General features: G+C 44.9%; 1 protein-coding gene and 2 long non-coding RNA genes across 4 annotated transcripts in view; 2 read left to right on the forward strand and 1 right to left on the reverse strand.

Annotated features, from left to right (window-relative positions):
- The window catches only part of LOC134294950 (zinc finger protein 91-like), a 39308-nt gene that overhangs the window by 16862 nt on the left and 3004 nt on the right, over positions 1–19442 (forward strand). The window lies entirely within an intron of this gene.
- LOC103281777 (zinc finger and SCAN domain-containing protein 2) overlaps positions 64–19442 on the reverse strand; it is a 45334-nt gene continuing 25955 nt past the window's right edge. Inside the window, exons 1-2 of one of the 2 annotated variants that reach the window (XR_010001546.1) lie at positions 7738–9037; positions 64–2815 (exon numbers count right to left, since the gene is read on the reverse strand). This is a non-coding gene — a long non-coding RNA (zinc finger and SCAN domain-containing protein 2). Of the gene's footprint in view, positions 2816–7737; positions 9038–19442 lie in introns of those variants that run through there. The other variant, XR_010001549.1, reaches the window with a different exon arrangement.
- On the forward strand, positions 2764–7282 carry LOC134294951 (uncharacterized). The gene is made up of 2 exons (XR_010001552.1): positions 2764–2942; positions 6495–7282. It is a non-coding gene; the product is annotated as an uncharacterized LOC134294951 (long non-coding RNA).

The raw sequence follows: 19442 nt of genomic DNA on the forward strand, positions 1-19442 counted from the left end.
AAGCACCCTCGACAGATGGTCATCCAGCCTCTGCCTCAAAGCCTCCAAAGAAGGAGCCTCCACCACAGTCCGAGGGAGAGAGTTCCACTGCCGAACAGCCCTTCTCACCGTGAGGAAGTTCTTCCTGATGTTCAGGTGGAATCTCCTTTCCTGTAGTTTGAAGCCATTGTTCCATTGCGTCCTAGTCTCCAGGGCAGCAGAAAACAAGCTTGCTCCCTCCTCCCTATGACTTCACGTATTTGTACATGGCTATCATGTCTCCTCTCAGCCTTCTCTTCTGCAGGCTAAACATGCCCAGGTCTTTAAGCCGCTCCCCATGGGGCTTGTTCTCCAGACCCTTGATCATTTTAGTTGCCCTCCTCTGGACACATTCCAGCTTGTCAACGTCTCCTTTCAATTGCAGTGCCCAGAATTAGACACAGTGTGATTCCAGGTAAAGTGGTCTGACCAAGGCAGAATAGAGGGGGAGCATGACTTCCCTGGATCTAGACACTCTGCCCCTATTTATGCAGGCCAAAATCCCATAAGGAGGAGGGAGCAAGCTTATTGTCTGCTGCTCTGCAAACTAGGATGCAGAATAATGGCTTCAAAATACAGGAAAGGGGATTCCACCTGAACATAAGGAAGAAGTTCCTCATTGTGAAAGCAGTTCAGCTGTGGAACCTTCTTTGGAGGCTTTTAAGCAGAGGCTGGATGGCCATCTGTCCGGGGTGCTTTGAATGCAATTTCCTGCTTCTTGGCAGGGGGTTGGACTAGATGGCCCATGAGGTCTCTTCCAACTCTATGGTTATATGATTTCTTCCCCTTCCACTTCCTGTTCATGTCCCTTTTGAGTCATAGTCGTTAGAAGTTCTTTGGACAACCATTCTGCTTCTTTGCACTTGTCCTATTTATGTGGCTTCTCTCCTGTGTGAATCTTTTGATGGGTGTGTAGATTTCCACTCTGACTGAAGCTCTTTCCACATTCCATGCATTTATGTGGCTTCTCTCCTGTGTGAGTCCTTTGATGGGTGCGTAGATTTCCACTCTCACTGAAGCTCTTTCCACATTCCATGCATTTATGTGGCTTCTCTCCTGTGTGCATCCTTTGATGGGTGCGTAGATTTCCACTCTGACTGAAGCTCTTTCCACATTCCATGCATGTATGTGGCTTCTCTCCTGTGTGCATCCTTTGATGGATACGCAGATCTCCACTCTGACTGAAGCTCTTTCCACATTCCATGCATGTATGCGGCTTCTCCCCTGTGTGAGTCCTTTGATGGGTGCGTAGATCTCCACTCTGACTGAAGCTCTTTCCACATTCCATGCATGTATGTGGCTTCTCTCCTGTGTGCATCCTTTGATGGATACGCAGATGTCCACTCTCACTGAAGCTCTTTCCACATTCCATGCATTTATGTGGCTTCTCCCCTGTGTGAGTCCTTTGATGGATACGCAGATGTCCACTCACACTGAAGTTCTTTCCACATTCCATGCATGTATGTGGCTTCTCCCCTGTGTGAGTCCTTTGATGGATACGCAGATGTCCACTCTCACTGAATCTCTTTCCACATTCCATGCATGTATGTGGCTTCTCTCCTGTGTGCATCCTTTGATGGGTGCGTAGATTTCCACTCTTACTGAATCTCTTTCCACATTCCATGCATGTATGTGGCTTCTCTCCTGTGTGCATCCTTTGATGGATACGCAGATGTCCACTCTCACTGAATCTCTTTCCACATTCCACACATTTATATGGCTTCTCCCCTTTGTGAGTCCTTTGATGGGTGCGTAGATCTCCACTCCGACTGAAGCTCTTTCCACATTCCATGCATGTATGTGGTCTCTCCCCTGTGTGAGTCCTTTGATGGATACGCAGATGTCCACTCTGACTGAAGCTCTTTCCACATTCCATGCATTTATGTGGCTTCTCTCCTGTGTGCATCCTTTGATGGATACGCAGATCTCCACTCCGACTGAAGCTCTTTCCACATTCCATGCATGTATGTGGCTTCTCTCCTGTGTGTATCCTTTGATGGATACGCAGATGTCCACTCTCACTGAAGCTCTTTCCACATTCCATGCATGTATGTGGCTTCTCTCCTGTGTGCATCCTTTGATGGATACGCAGATGTCCACTCTTACTGAAGCTCTTTCCACATTCCATGCATATATGTGGCTTCTCCCCTGTGTGAATCCTTTGATGGGTGCGTAGATTTCCACTCTGACTGAAGCTCTTTCCACATTCCATGCATGTATGTGGCTTCTCCCCTGTGTGAATCCTTTGATGGGTGCGTAGATTTCCACTCTGACTGAAGCTCTTTCCACATTCCATGCATGTATGTGGCGTCTCTCCTGTGTGCATCCTTTGATGGATACGCAGATGTCCACTGTCACTGAAGCTCTTTCCACATTCCACACATTTATATGACTTCTCTCCTGTGTGAGTTCGTTGATGTTTAGCAAGAGAACTTCTTTCAATGAAACATTTCCCACAGTCCTTACAATTATGTCGCTTCTCCCCTGTGTGTGATTTTGACAATGAAGTTTCCATTTTTTAAACATTTATTATTCTAATATTATGCCTGAAGTTCACAGATATGGACTCCTGAATAGGACATTTCCTCTTCCCAGTCTCTGTATTGCTGTAGCCTTATTTTCTCTTTACCAACCCCTCTTTTTACAGCACAGTCCTCCCTTTCCTTACATTTAAAGGCATGTAGCTTGAAATATAATTTCTCCAATTTATTTCTTGTTCTTGTTAATCCTGCGTACTTTCCTTTCAGACGTAAGGCAAACGGCAATGTTTTCTTCATAAGGTTCGTTTAGAGGTTACCTGCGAGATGAATAAGAGGAAAATCTTATTAGGAGCAGAGTACAGAAAGATCTCATTGAACATGAAGAACAATAGCCTAGTGCTGTAGCAATCACAGGGGAAGAGGGGAGAAAGACTGGCCCAACTGGTAAGAGCCCGTTGCCTGCTGAGAAGCACTTTAACACTTGCCCAACAAAGAACAATCCCTGCAAAGGGGATAGCGGCCTAAGATCCTGTGTCTAATCCAACCTTGGTAAAGGAAGGCCTCTAATAATATGGTCAACACGGAAAGGGCCTAACGATGCAAAGCATTTCCTACCTAGATCCCGCTTCTTCACATCTCCACTCAAAACCTGAGTGGCCATCTGTATGGACAGACTATCCCAAGTGATCAGTCTTGGGAGAAAAATACTTCCTCCAACTTGGGGGAGAGATATTTTCCTGATCCTCTCTTTCCCTGCAGCGTGATCCCTGCCCCACGTTTCTAAAGCAAGGCGCCTGGAGACACTGAGAGCACATTAGGCCACAAAGTTCCTTGACATACTGCATTCTTACAAAACCTATACCACAAAGGTATGTAACTTCAGCCAGAGCCAAGGCACTCAGCCTAGCAGCAGTACATGAGAGAAGGCGGTATAGAGGAGACAGATGGATAGACCCCCAGGGTGAGTGGGAATCCTGCTGCCCTCCAGATCCTTCTGCACTCCAACAGCACCCTTGGGTGGGAGACATCATGATTCCTGCCCAGTTCTGCTCAGTTCAGTCCATTTTAGAAAGGACATTGGCAAACTGCAGCGGATTCACAGAAAGGCAACAAGGACAGGAAGACATTACATTGTAAATGGAGGAAAAATAAAGGCAAAAGTTTGCTTTTGCACAGGAAACAATGTTGTGGCTCGAACTAAAATTATGTGCTAAAGATGATGCTTCTGACCGTCATCTGGGTAGTACCAGGTATAGCTTGTGCCACCAGATGACTGCAACTAGGCCGACCACCTGCTCCCTCGATCCGTGTCCCTCCTGGATAGTAAGATCTTGCCTGGAGGGATTACGTGAACCTCTGTTGAATATAATAAATAGCTCCCTTGAGCAAGGAGTTTTTCCAGAGGGTTTAAAAGAGGCGATGGTATCTCCGCTGCTGAAGAGCCCAGACTTGGATCGTTCGGTTCCCGCTAGCTACCGCCCAGTCTCGAATCTTCCGTTTCTGGGCAAGGTGGTTGAGAGGGCAGCAGCGGAACAGTTGCAGCAGTTCCTCAATGACACAGCCGGACTTGTTCCCTTCCAGTCCGGCTTCCGTAGGGGGCACGGGACGGAGACTGTGCTAGTTGCCATCACAGATCAGCTTCGCTGCCAAAGGGATCAAGGCGGATCAGCGCTGCTTGTGTTATTGGATCTCACAGCAGCATTTGATACGGTCGATCACAATCTATTGACCCACTGCCTAGCCATGACGGGGGTTAGGGGGATACCCCTTAAATGGGTGTCCTCCTTCCTCCAGAATCAGGGACAGCGGGTGGTGAGGGGAGGGATGGTTTCCGAGAGGTCTCCGCTAACTTGTGGGGTCCACAGGAAGCTATTCTCTCTCCTCTATTATTTAACATCTATATGCGACCGCTTGCCCGACTGGTGCGGAGCTTTGGGCTCGAGTGCCACCAGTACGCTGATGACAATCAGCTCATTCTGAGGATGGAGGTCCGGCCGGACTCCGTACCCGATAGTTTCCATCAGTGCCTTGAGGCCGTTACTGGATGGTTGCGTGCCAGCAGGTTGAGGGTGAATCCAGCGAAGATGGAGATCCTTTGGCTGGGCCGTCCGGGTGGGGGGGAGATGCAGCTGCCTACCCTGGATGGCGAGACACTGCGTCCGTCATCTTCTGTAAAAAGTCTTGGTGTCTTATTGGACCCTCTGCTCACAATGGAGGCCCAGGTCTCTGCTGTGAGCAGATCTGCGTTTTTCCATCTACGTCAGGCTAGGCGACTGGCTCCCTACCTTTCTAGGAACGACCTGGCTACGGTGATCCAGGCGACGGTCACCTTGAGGCTCGGCTACTGTAACGCCCTCTACATTGGCCTTCCTCTGTCAGTGATCCGGAAACTGAAGCTGGTGCAAAATGCGGCAGCTCGTCTTCTCACCGGGGTGCCGGCGAGGTGGCGTATCACCCCAATTCTACAACAGCTGCACTGGCTACCGATTGAGTACCGGACTACTTTCAAGATACTGGTACTAACCTTTAAGGCCTTACATGGTTTGGGGCCGGCGTACCTGAGGGCCCGCTTATCCCACCACCAACCCCAGATATTACTTCGGTCCAAAGACCAAAATTTGCTTGAAGTCCCTAACATACGGACTTATCATTTGTCTTCTACTAGGCAGAGAGCCTTCTCGATTGTAGCCTTGCTCTTCCGACAAGCATTCAATGGGTGAAAAACTCGGGGCTATGTCTGTTTTTATTGTTGTTTTTATTGTTGTTATTGTTAATTTAAAGCTAAGTGTATTGTTTTAATCTATTTCTGTAAACCGCTCCGAGCCAAATTAACCAGAGAATTTGTTGATCACATTCACAAGGACTGCCAAAGGGGTTCCTAAGACCATCAGAAATATGTGTTTCTGATGGTCTTTGACAACACCTCTGACATCCCCCTCGTGACCTACCCAGGGGTCCCGACCCCCTGGTTGAGAAACATTGATTTACACTGTTACCCTATTGCATATGAAATCTGTTATAATATAAATAATAATAATAAACTTTATTTTTATATCCCGCCCCATCTCCCCAAAGGGACCCGGGGTGGCTTACAACAGGGACAAGCCCGAAAACAACAACACAAGACATTTGACCAAAAACATTCCAACGATTCACAAAATAAATAATAAATACATTAAAATCCAAGCAATAAAATCATAGAATTAAAAACAAACCAGCGGGGACAGGTTTCATAAAGTGCTGTGTCATGGAAATGAGTGATAAAGTGCCGTATGCCCTTAAAACAGAGAGAAGCATTCTAATGCCAGCTGTATTGGGCCTGTTCATTCAAACGCGCTCTGGAACATCCATGTTTTTAATTCCCGGCGGAAAATGGGCAGGGAAGGAGCTAACCTGATCTCCTTAGGGAGAGAGTTCCAGAGCCGGGATGGGGGCCACTGCCGAGAAGGCCCTCTCCCTCCCTCGTCCCCACCAGCCGCATTTGAGACAAAGGCGGGAGCGAGAGGAGTCTTTTTCTCAAATGTGGCTGGTGGGGACGAGGGAGGGAGAGGGCCTTCTCGGCAGTGCCCCCCCCCCCCCCCCGGCTCTGGAACTCTCTCCCTAAGGAGATCAGGTTACCGCCTTCCCTGCCCATTTTCCCGCCGGGAATTGAAAACATGGTTGTTCCAGAGCGCATTTGAATGAATAGGCCCAATAGAGCTGTCATCAGAATACTTCTTTATGTTTTAAAAGCATATGGCACTTTATCGCTGTTACTTATTTCCATTAAACAGCACTTTATGAAACCTGTCCCCGCTGGTTTGCTTTTAATTACTCTGATTTTATCTGCTTGGATTTTAATGTATTGTCCATATTTTATTTTGTGTATCGTTGGAATGTTTTAAGTTTCTGTCAAATATGTTGTGTTGTTGTTTTGGGCTTGTTCCTGTTGTGGTCCCTTTGGGGAGATGGGGCGGGATATAAAAATAAAGTTGTTTATTATTATTATTATTATAGGTGGAACAAGAGAAGCCTCCAATTTAGTTGGGAGATACCACAGAAGAGATCTGGGGCCAGAAGAAGAGGCCAAACCAAATCTCTTCAAAAAGAGCTGGAATATACAAGGAGACACAGGTTGTTCAGACCTCTGAAGCAAATGCTGAATGCCGCACAGGAAACAAAGGCCAAGAAAGAGACCACAATGCCTTTAAACAAGAATGAGCGAGATTATATTCTTGAATGGTGAAAGCAGGACGTAGTGAAAGCAGATATTAAAGAAAGGAGAAGTCCAAAAAACTATGAGTAGTTGGAACTAAAAACGCTGATCGGAAGATAAAAAAAGAAAAAATGGGCTGAACAAGAGATCAAGAAGAATGAGATTTTAAAATGTGGTGCTTTAACAGATGATTGTTTTATATCTGTTTTAAATAGTATGGACAAACCCCTCATGTAAGAGACATTAGTTCATAGAAAGGCTGTGTAGCGGGAAAGGGGGGTGAAGGATAATGGTATCTATTAATTCGTGTACGTATAACTAACTTACTAACAAACAGATTTGACTAATAATCTTCTAAAATTCATTTGGTAATAAATACAACGATACCACAGTTTTCTTTAAAAAGGAGCAAGTTGCCAGGAACAATCAAGAAGAACTTAAGAAATGCCATTTCCTAATGGATTCCATCACAAAAACATGGGGAAAGTTTCTCAAACCCAAAAACTTGGTTTCTGCGGGAGGGACATCCTGCTGTAGCACATTTTGCTCTGGTTTTTCAATAAATTCCTCATCACCAGGTCTCAACCAATTCAATTCTCACTCCTTTGTGGCAGCCACAAAACCAAGTTTTCGGAGTAGAGCAACTCCTTTCCAAGTAAGGAATGCACAATAAAACAGGAAACGATACTTTCAAACCAGGAGCAGAACATTTTTCAAATTTTGTTATATTGTCATTTACCTTGTGTCACTTGTTACATCGTATCATATTTTAACGTGTTAATTGGAATTGGAATGTGTTCAGTCTATTTCAATTTTAAATAGCCACAGCTCACCTGCCCACCAAGCAGGACGAAAGCAGAAATGTGAGTAGATAAATAGGTACTGCTTTCAGTGGGGAGGTAATAAAGATGCCCTTAAGGACACTGATCGGGAAGAAGCTCCTCAACATGGAAGATGAAGTGACAGCCCCCCCCCCTCCCCCATGTCCAGTGTTGAGCACAGCCTCCAAGATGCCGAAAATAAGATGGGAAAAGTTGTTTTTACCTGTGTCTGCGTTGTCTGTCCTTGTTAATTGTAGAATCAGGCACTGAATGTTTGCCGTATGCGTGTTCTGTAAGCCGCTCTGAGTCCCCTTCGGGGCGAGAAGGGCGGGGTATAAATAGTGAAAAGAAAAGACAAGCAATTGAACCAAGATCAAATACAAGAAGATGACCGAAGAAGAAAGGCAGGACTACTAGATTTAAAAATAATGGACAATAATATAGAAGACAGATCAACTTTTGGGGGGATTCTTTTTAGTAGTTTAAGCAATGGATGTCAAGATAAGAGAGATTAAAAACTGGGAGTAATGCAGTAACACGTGGAGTATTTGAGAAAGTACGAAGCAGTGATCCAAGGCGGATTTATCCTTACGGACTCGTTTGCTCAGGGCTGATGGTTTTGTTCTGGTCCAGCCTGGTCTGCAACTTTATTAATAGGAATTTTGCACAAAGCTTTCCAATTACCGATAGAAGGCTAATTGGCCAGTAATTGGAAGGATCGGGAGGGTCACCTTTTTTGTAGATTGGAACTATAATGGCAAATTGCCAGTGGTTTGGTAGGATGCCCGTGTTGTTAATGATGGTGAAGACTGCCACCAAGAAGAGAGTCCACCACTCAGGATCCGATGTCAAAATCTCCGGGATAATTAACTCCGATCCAAGTACTTTTCCATTTTTTAGACCAACGATCAGGTCTGCTCCTTCACTACTGAAACAGGGGGCCAGTCGGTCAATTCAGGAGAATCTATCGCTTTTTTTTCGTGTCAGGAGCAACCCGAGTTGCTTCCGGAGTGAGAGAATTGGCCGTCTGCAAGGACGTTGCCCAGGGGACGTTGCCTGGATGTTCTGCTGTTTTACCATCCTTGTGGGAGGGAAGCTTCTCTCATCTCCCCGCATGGAGCTGGAGCTGAGAGAGGGAGCTCACCCGCGCTCTCCCCGGGTGGGATTCGAACCTGGCAGCCTTCAGGTCAGCAGCCCAACCTTCAAGCCACGAGGCTTTTATCCCCTAGGCCACTGGAGGCTCCAAAATCTACCCCTGAGCTCTGGGTTTCTAACTCATCCGCCCGAAAGAGGTTGGAAAAAATGACTATATCCGTTTGAGGGAGAGACTTATTTATTTATTTATTTACTTACTACATTTATATGCCGCTCTTCTCACCCCGAAGGGGACTCAGAGCGGCTTACAATTCAAATGTACATACAATATATTATTAGCATAGCACAATATAAGCCATTAAATTACTATATTGTACTATATAATTTCATGGTAATATTATTAGTAATATTACATTTAATATATAATATATAATTAATATTATATTATTAATTAGTATAATATTGTATTGCATTATAATATTATTATCAATATTACAAGTACGTACAATATATTGTATATTTATAAATTATTGTATATTATATATATATATGTATATAAAATTAGCACAGCATGTTGCTATGGCACAGGAGACAAGATGGAACTGCCTCCCTGGCTCTTCCCGTTGCTCTAAATTTACATCATTATCCAACATTCTGGATTATCCAACGCATTTTTGTCGTCAATGTTTTCAATACATCGTGATAAATTCGTAAATACAGTAATTACTACATAGCAGTACTGCATATTGAACTACTTTTTCTGTCAAATTTGTTGTCTAACATGATGTTTTGGTGCTTCATTTGTAAAATCATAACCTCATTTGATGTTTAATAGGCTTTTCCTTAGTGCCTCCTTATTATCCAGCATATTCGCTTATCCAACATTCTGCCGGCCCGTTTCTGTTGGATAAGTGAGACTCTGCTGTATATCCGTTTGAGGGAGAGATGTATTGACATCCTTGAGGGCGGCTGACAACAAGGGCACCATCTGACGCCTTGAATGCCTATAAAAACAAAGCCACATTGAATTGAAGACTGAGGGTGAAGGTTGGGCTTGAACTGCTCTGTCCATTGGCCAAGAACCAAAACTGCTCGTGGTTGTTTGTTGGGATATTTATACCCCGCTTGATCTCCCCAAAAGGGACTCAAAGCAGCTTGGCATGAAAGCCTCAGGATACCATTGAAAATGCGTAACAAGACAAACATGAAAACAGCCTTCTTCAGGGGCAGCCCCACCAAGAGCGCGTCACAGTCTTCTGGAGGGGGGGGAGGGGGAGGGAGAGGACGCATGCGCAGAGGAGAGAGCAGGCCGCAGAGTCACGGGACAGACAGACAGACAGACAGACAGGCCGCTCCCTCCCAAAGGCCGAGAAGAAAGAAGGAAGGAAGGAAGAAAGGAAGGGAGGAAGGAAGGAAGGCCTGAGGGCAGAGGGGGCGCCCCCCATCCCTCCCCCCACTCACCTCCTCCTCTCTCTCTCTCTCTCTCTCTCTCTCCGAAAGGCCTCCTTCCTTCCTTCCTTCCTTCCTTCTGACAGGAAAGAGCGCCGCCCGGCCCCTCCCTCCCCGAGTCTTCCCGCCTCTCGCTGGACTTCCGCCCTCAAGAAACATGGCGGCCGCGGGCAGGAGACCCACAGAGGGGCGGGGCCCGAGACAAGCGGAGAGGCAGGCGGACAGACACGCCCCTTCTTTCATTTCTCCGCCAATGAGAATCCGCCTTCCTCTCAGAGCGGCGTCATCGGTCTCCGGGCAGGAACGCCCCCGCCCCGCCCCCCCCTCCGCCCTTCTGCCGTTAACGGTCACTCCAGGAATCGGCCAATGGGAATCGGCCTCGTCTCGCCGCGTCACCCGTCTCCAGGCAGACTCGCCCGCGCCTTCCCGCCTCTGGGCCGGACTCTCCTGGCCCGCTCCTCATCGCAGGCAGGCTGCTGAAGCGGAGAAGGGGGGGCCAGGCCAAGGAGCGGGAGGCGCCTCTGCGTGGACGGGTCGTGTCGGGGAAGCAGCCTCCTCTCTCCGCCTCCGCTCGGCGAGGTTTCCCGGCTTCCTAAAGTGTCGCTTGAGAACCTGAAGTGTAGGTCTGACGGGGTTTTTACCTTCAAAATAATCTTTACCTCAGCTTGAAAGGTAATCTTTACCTCAGCTTGAAAGGTAATCTTTACCTCATCTTGAAAGGTAATCTTTACCTCAGCTTTGAAGGTAATCTTTACCTCAGCTTGAAAAGTAATCTTTACATCAGCTTGAAAGGTAATCCTTACCTCATCTTGAAAGGTAATCTTTACCTCAGCTTTGAAGGTAATCTTTACCTCAGCTTTGAAGGTAATCTTTACCTCAGCTTTGAAGGTAATCTTTACCTCAGCTTTGAAGGTAATCTTTACCTCAGCTTTGAAGGTAATCTTTACCTCAGCTTTGAAGGTAATCTTTACCTCAGCTTGAAAGGTAATCTTTACCTCAGCTTTAAAGGTAATCTTTACCTCAGCTTGAAAGGTAATCTTTACCTCAGCTTTGAAGGTAATCTTTACCTCGGCTTTGAAGGTAGTCTTTACCTCATCTTGAAAGGTAATCTTTACCTCAGCTTTGAAGGTAATCTTTACCTCAGCTTGAAAGGTAATCTTTACCTCAGCTTGAAAGGTAATCTTTACCTCGGCTTTAAAGGTAATCTTTACTTCGGCTTTGAAGGTAATCTTTACCTCAGCTTTGAAGGTAATCTTTACCTCAGCTTTGAAGGTAATCTTTACCTCAGCTTGAAAGGTAATCTTTACCTCAGCTTTGAAGGTAATCTTTACCTCAGCTTTGAAGGTAATCTTTACCTCAGCTTTAAAGATAATCTTTACCTCAGCTTTAAAGGTAATCTTTACCTCAGCTTTGAAGGTAATCTTTACCTCAGCTTGAAAGGTAATCTTTACCTCAGCTTTGAAGGTAATCTTTACCTCAGCTTTAAAGGTAATCTTTACCTCAGCTTTAAAGGTAATCTTTACCTCAGCTTTAAAGGTAATCTTTACCTCAGCTTTGAAGGTAATCTTTACCTCAGCTTTAAAGGTAATCTTTACCTCATCTTTAAGGGTGGAAATCACCGTGGGTGCCAAAAGGAAAGGTAGGATTGTTTTGAATATTTAATATTATGGGTCTGATGTATAACTAATGAGGTATAGTTTAAGCTATTAACAAAAGAACGATATCAATGTCTTCTGTGCCACCGAGGGAGAGGGAAGAGAGGCCTGCTCTTTGTTATGGCTTCACATCCCTCTCTTTCACCCAAGGCCTAGGATTATAAACATGGCCTCAAGTTCTGGAAGATCCAAATGTCCTCTGAGACAGAAACAAACGCCCTCTTCTCCTCAGGACTCAGGCCTTCCCACGCTATCCAGCCTCCTTCCCGCCTCCTTTTCCAGTTCTTTGCATGTATTTCATCTCATCATAACGACTGCCATAAAGATCCGAAATATCAATTTATTTATTTATTTATTTATTTACAGCATTTCTATTCCGCCCTTCTTTCTCACCCCGAAGGGGACTCAGGGCGGATCACATGACACATATAGGCAAACATTCAAAGCCTTTAACATAGAACAAAGACAAGACAAACATAGGCTCCGAGCGGGCCTCGACCTCATGACCTCCTGGTCAGAGTGATTCATTGCAGTTGCTCTCTCTCTATGTTACATGGTTATCTTTTCTTCTTTAAACACTACACAAATATGTGTTTGTATATATGTGTCGCTCTAAAATATCTAATTAACAAGATTGTGTTCTAATCAAAGAGTGCTGATAGGTCAATGATTCAAAGTCTCTTGAATAAAGAGTTCAGAAATAGTACAAAATGTAACTATACTATTAATATTACTTTAGTCAACAGATCCTGCTGTGGTCATCTTCCTTTGCTTTGTGAATTCAGTGAAGGGCTTCCATTCTTCTTGGAAGTTTCTGTATATTTGTTTGTTGTGCAGCTGAAGTTAGTTTGTCCTTTTTGGCCACTTCGAAACCTTTTGTCATCCAGTTTTCTGGTGTTGGCATGTCTTGTTGTTTCCATAGTTTTGCGTATTCAGTTCTTGCTTCTGTTGTTATATAAAGAAAGAGTCTTTCTTGATGTTTCCCAGTAGAAAAAGTTCTGGTCTTAATGGGATTTTGTACTCTAGAATAGTTTCCATGTCTCACCCATCAAGGGGACTCAGGGCAGCTTACAATATAAAACACATATATCAAACAATTACAGTCACATTTCAAAATTCCATTTAAATTAAATTACATTCAAACCTCCATAAATATACATATAAATAAACATTCAAGGCGCATTTCAAGTCCAAACCGGGTCTGTCATTATACCTTGGATCATATAGAGTCTCACTTATCCAAGCTAAATGGGCCAGCAGAAGCTTGGATGAGCGAATATCTTAGATAATAAGGAGGGATTAAGGAAAAGCCTATTAAACATCAAATAAGGTTAGGATTTTACAAATTAAGCACCAAAATATCATGTTATACAACAAATTTGACAGAAAAAGTAGTAATGTTATGTTGTAACTACTGTATTTACGAATTTAGCACCAAAATATCACGATATATTGAAAACATTGACTACAAAAATGGCTTGGATTATCCAGAAGCTTGGATAAGCGAGGCTTGGATAAGTGAGACTCTACTGTAGTTGTCATTTCTGCTGCTACTATTGCTCAAAAGCCTGGTCCCACAACCTTTCTGCCTTTCTTTCACAGAGGAAATGTGATTTTGGGCTGAGAATTTTGGAGTAGAGCCTGTGGAGGGATTTCCTTCCCTTGAAAGAAAGAAGAGGAGGAAAAACATCTTGGATACGGTTGGGTTCTTCACCAGAGTGGTTCCAACATGGAGAGACCCAACTCACGTGGGCCTGAAGCAGGACCTGGGGGCAGTGGGGAATCCTGGGAAAGAACCAGACATGAGTCCCTGAGTGTGGACCTTGACAGCTCGGACACACAGCGCCAGCGCTTCAGGCAGTCCTCCTACCAAGAGGGTGAAGGACCCAGAGGGGTTTGCAGTCGTCTCCACGATCTGTGCCGCCAGTGGCTGAAGCCAGAGCAGCACACCAAGGCCGAGGTGCTGGACCTGGTGACCCTGGAGCAGTTCCTGAGCATCCTGCCCCCAGAGATGGGGAGCTGGGTCCGAGAGTGTGGGGCAGAGACCTGTTCCCAGGCGGTGGCCCTGGCGGAAGGCTTCCTCCTGAGTCGGGCCGAGGACAAGGAGCAGGAAGGACAGGTGAGAGCATTCCCTCTGGGTTTCACTAACCTGGGGACTGATGGACAGGTTGAACGTACATCCTGCCTTTCTTCCAAGATGGGACCGATGTGCTCTTCCAGGCCCATAATAATAACTCCATGGAAGTCCCTGCACCAGAGGAATCTCCACCAGACACCACCCAGAGTCTCAGGCAGAAGGAGCTGAAGCGGGAAGGAGACGGGGCTGCCGCCTTGCCGGGTGAGAAGGAACTCTTCTGGGAGTTTTGGGGTTTTGTGCCAGTGGAAATCCCGCTTTGGGGAATTTACACAGTTTGAGCTTCAGAAGGTGAACATTTTGGGTCATTGAGATTGGTATATATCTTAAACTTATGTACCTATGTACTTTGATAAGTATTTTATAGAAATGTAGTTTTAATGTGGATCTTTTATAGAAATATTTATTTATTATTTAATTTATATACTGATCTTCTCCCCAAGGGGGACCCAGAGCAGTCTTACACAATGGCAGAATTAAATGCCACATATAATACAACATGCAAAAAAAAAACCCAAACATAAAAGAAAAATAAAATCTGGTATCCAAATCAAATTAAAACAATTAAAACCATGTGACCATTACAACGGGGGAAGTTTTGAGCCAAAGTCAGAGCCCTAATATGCATCTTTGTTGAATTTTGGCAATGTTCGTATTTTTAAAATTGTGTTGTAACCCGCCACAAACTGCAAGGAGAGGCAAATAAGAAATAAAATTATTGTTGTTGTTTTGTTGTTGTTGTTTTTCTTATATGTAGGCATTGGGTTATTTTAGGTAGCCCTTCAGTATCTTCCCAGGTGGGACCCTAAGCTGAGCTGAGCCCTGAAACTGAGCTGGAAGACAAACAGCAAAGAATCACTTTAGTCAATTGAACTACCAAGCCCAGTACTAGTTTCATTCCAACATATTCACAGCACTGCTTGTGAGATAAAGTCCTAAACCCTCACATTGTAGATCTTCTTGGGCTGTTGAATGCGCCTGTGTTCTTAGGGTCGTTTCCTCATTGGTTTCTTTATAGGACTGCAATGGTCACCTCTGAGGCCTGTTTCTGTGACCAGCTTTCCACCCCTTACTCTCTCTCCAGGGTCTGGAATGATGCTGTGGCCGAATCCTCAGCCGTTTCTCCCCCTTTGCGATGGAGTGGGACTGAGTCAGGTAAGCAGGAGGATTCCTGGGAGAGGAGGACGGGGCCTGCCGGGGTGCCTTTGGTTCCAGGATTAATGGCCAAATATCTGTTTAAACAGACAAGATTTAAGGCGTTTCCTTAGAAGTGAAATACTGAAGGCACAATTACAAGGAAGGGAAAAAATGAAGAGAAAACTAAAGAAACCAGAATGGATGTTCAAAGAACTTTCAACGGAGCTAAGATTTAAAAGGGACATGTACATGAAATGGAAAGGGGAGGATCACCAAAGAATGTAAACGACTAAACAGCATAAGCATAAGTAGCAGATCATGAAGAAGGCCATCTGGAATCACTTAGAAAAAATGCTGTAATCACTGAAGGGCAAGATGGGTTTCTCCAAAACAAGTCATGCCAGACTAATCTGTTTTTCAGTAGAGTTCCAAGCTTGGTAGATGAAGGAAATGCAGTGGGTGTAGCACATCTTGCTTTCAGTAAGACCTTTGGAAAGGCCTCTCCTGGTTTTATAAACAACTAGTAAAAAGTGGGCTGGATAATACTCCTGTTCAGTGGATTTGTAATGGTTTGAGTGACAACGGGTGGAGTGGGCCCAGTACTGCTCAACATGCGTATCTTATTTTCAGATGACAAAAAATTAGCAAGCATAGCTGACAGTCTAGAAGATAGGATCACAATTCAAAATGGCCTGAACATGTTAGAGAGCTGGGCCAAAACTAACCCAATTAATGTCAACAAGAATATATGTAGAGAAGTACACTTAGGCAGGAGAAAAATGCCATGCACAGGTACAGGAGGGGCAACACCTGACTTGACAATCATTCATATGATGGGATCTTGGAGTGTTAGAGGACTGCAAGTGGAACATGAGCCAACAATGTGATGCAGCAGCTGAAAAGACAATGGGATTTTGGGCTGCATCCCAAGGAATATTGTGTCTAGATTCAGGGAAGTCATGGCGACCTTCTTTCTGCTTTGGGGAGACCTCACCTGAAATTACACTGTGTCCAGTTGTGGGCATCACAATAAAATGGGGAACATACCCTGATTCCATTTCTGATTCTATATATCAATTAAGAAATGGTTCTGACTGTGACCAACCCGTCGTCTCTACAAAGCTTACCTTTGTGGCATGGAGGCCTTCGCCCTTTCCCTTTCAAGCAACCAGCAGGAATGTAAGTTTACTTTAAATTATTTCTTGTCATCATTTTTCTTGATATCTCTCACGTGAGGAGGGAATCTTTTCTTCTTCCGCCAGGGCCCAATCGCCTTTGAGGACGTGGCTGTGGATTTCTCCCTGGAGGAGTGGGTTCTCCTGAATCCGGACCAGAAAGCCTTGCACAAGCAGGTCATGGAGGAGATGAATGGGATTGTGGACTCTCTCGGTAAGGCTCCCTCACTGATGGGGATTTCTGTTTCAAAAGGCAGTATTAGCCTAAATCGTCACAGTCACTGAGGGTCCGCAAGGCAGGGCTTGTGTTAGAAATATATGACATAAGAGTAATAATAATAATAATAATAATAAGCACCAATTCAGACTCAAGTGGGAAGATTTCCATAACTGGAGTCAAGTCAAAGTCAGTCAGTCTCTCTCTCTCTCTCTCTCTCTCTCTCTCTCTCTCTCTCTCTCTCTCTCTCTCTCTCTCTCTCAATCTCTCTGAGTGTTTGTGTGAGAAGAAAATAGAGGGAGGGAGCAGATTGGCTGGAGAGAGGGGCCGGAGAACGGATCATGAAAAAAAACAAACTTCCCGTAGCATCAGATACGCATAGGCGGCTATACACCTTATGATTGGTGTGGTATTCAACCTTGTTTTTCCTCCCAACCAGGCAGGCTAGTCTTTGCGTGTCTGAAGGCTCAGCTCTCTCTCTCTACGCTGCCTCTCCCAGCACACAAACAGCCCCAGCCTCATTCATTCGCAAGATTGCGACATTTAATATCATGTGTTCTATGTTCTGTGCTTGTGAATGATTGGGGCTTGAGGTTTTTGTGCACAGGGAGAGGCATAGAGCAGCCGTCAAACTCTGCCCCTCTCCTTCAAGTGGTAAGAGTGTCACTCATGGTAGTTTCACATCTGCAGAAATCTAGCTCTTTCCAATTGAGTGCATCTTTTTGAAACACTCTGTATATTTATTCTAAATGTTAGAAAATCCCAAATTATCCGCAGCCACTTTCCTAAATTCTCATATGTGAAGAAGTTGCAGCTCCCCTGTAAAAGGTGTGCAGAATTAGACAGGTATTGGAATCAGAGCTGAACAAAGGGACAGTCGACAGAATGATATTTCCAAGAATTCTCAGGATTTTGTAAGGGAAGACTACCCTCCAAAAAGCAGAGAACCTATAAATACCATCAGGAAACTGATAGTTGAGCATTCAGCTCACAACGAACAGAGCAAGGAAGTGATCTGTAAAAAATCAAGAACTTCAGAAACAAAGATGCAGAGTCCAGTCTTTAAAATTACAAAAGGTTTATTTACAAAAAAAATTAAATAACTCCCTTTCTAAATAGTAAAGGACTGGGTCTGAGCTGCTCTCTATTTCCATCTCTTCTCGGGATTAAAAGAGAGGGAAAAACTCCAAGCCCTACATCTCTCCTGACACACAAGCAGAGAGAGGTCTTAATACACACAGTACACACTGAGATATAAGTCAGAAATCTGAAGCAAAAGCATGCACCATTCTACAAAACCAATCAGAATGAGAGAAAGAAACAGAGAGAACAAATAGATACATCCCAACTGTCAATCAGGAGACAAGTGGGAGGGATTCCTTCAGCCTATTCTGAAACTAGCTCACGGGAATCGATCAGAGATGGAAGAACGGAGTTCCCCCAAAGTTACTGATGGTGCGCTAAAAGAGAGGAAAACGATGATAAAGTGTAACTATGAAAACGTTAGTGAAGCTTTGTATGTTTGGTTTACGCAGTCCAGAGACAAAGGTGTGCCTATCTCAGGGCCTATTTTACAGCAAAAGGCGTTGCGTTTTCGAAAGGAATGTAATGAAGGGGATCCAGATTTTACAGCAAGCATTGGTTGGCTCGACAAGTGGAAGAAACGTTATGGAATCCGTCAGCTAAGTGTTTGTGGTGAGAAGCTGTCATCAAATTATCAAAAAACGGAGGCATTCATGAAAAAAAATTGAAGAATTTAATGAAATTGAAAACCTAACGGGTGATCAGATGTTGAATTGTGACGAGACCGGCCTCAGTTGCAAAGTGTTACCCAGTAGGAGTCTTGCAGCCAGAACTGAAGCAGCAGCCCCTGGCTAAAAGCACAGCAAAGAGAGGCTGACAATTTTAGCGTGCAGCAATGCTACAGCAAACCACAAAATGGACCTTGCAATGATTGGGAAGCCCAAAAATCCCAGAGCCTTTAAAACAGTTTCAAAAAACGCTCTTCCTGTAAAATAGTACAATCAAAAAAGTGTGTTGCTGACCAGTGAAATTTTTAAAGATGATGATGATGATGATGATGATGATGATGATGACGATGACGATAACACTTTATTTATATTCCACCTTATCTCCCCGAGGGGACTCAGGGCAGATCACAATACATAGAATCATAGAATAGTAGAGTTGGAAGAGACCTCATGGGCCATCCAGTCCAACCCCCTGCCAAGAAGCAGGAAATCGCATTCAAAGCACCCCCAACAGATGGCCATCCAGCCTCCACTGCCGAACAGCCCTCACTGTGAGGAAGTTCTTCCTGATGTTGAGGTGGAATCTCCTTTCCTGTAGTTTGAAGCCATTGTTCCGTGTCCTAGTCTGCAGGGCAGCAGAAAACAAGCTTGCTCCCTCCTCCCTATGACTTCCCCTCACATATTTGTACATGGCTATCATGTCTCCTCTCAGCCTTCTCTTCTGCAGGCTAAACATGCCAAGCTCTTTAAGCTGCTCCTCATAGGGCTTGTTCTCCAGACCCTTGATCCTTTGTGTCACCCTCCTCTGGACGCTTTCCAGCTTGTCAACATCTCCCTTCAATTGTGGTGCCCAGAATTGGACACAGTATTCCAGGTGTGGTCTGACCAAGGCAGAATAGAATAAGGGGAGCAGGACTTCCCTGGATCTAGACGCTATTCCCCACATACACGGCAAACATTCAATGCCGTTTGGAGACAGGACAGAAAAGAATAAGACAAACAGAAGGAGGTATGTCGTCTTGAAGTCCGGTTTTTTTGGTGCCTTGGAGGCTGATGTTGCGCTCAGATTCAGTCACAGGGGTGCTGTTGCTTCATTCTCTATGAGGGAGAGCTATCAGAACTTCCTCCTTCCAACTTCCTCTTCGTCACCACATTTCTGGTCTTGATGTTTATGATGTCGCAAAATACCTCCCCCGCAATTTATGGTACCTAATTTCTCTACTTACAGCTCATAGACTGTTTTCGAACTGCTTAGGTAAACAGTGAGCTGGGCTTGAGGTCGAGCGCTCACCCCCAACCGGGCTTCGAACTGGCC

Source organism: Anolis carolinensis, unplaced genomic scaffold (genome assembly GCF_035594765.1).
Source record: "Anolis carolinensis isolate JA03-04 unplaced genomic scaffold, rAnoCar3.1.pri scaffold_38, whole genome shotgun sequence".
Classification (NCBI taxonomy): Eukaryota; Metazoa; Chordata; class Lepidosauria; order Squamata; family Dactyloidae; genus Anolis; species Anolis carolinensis.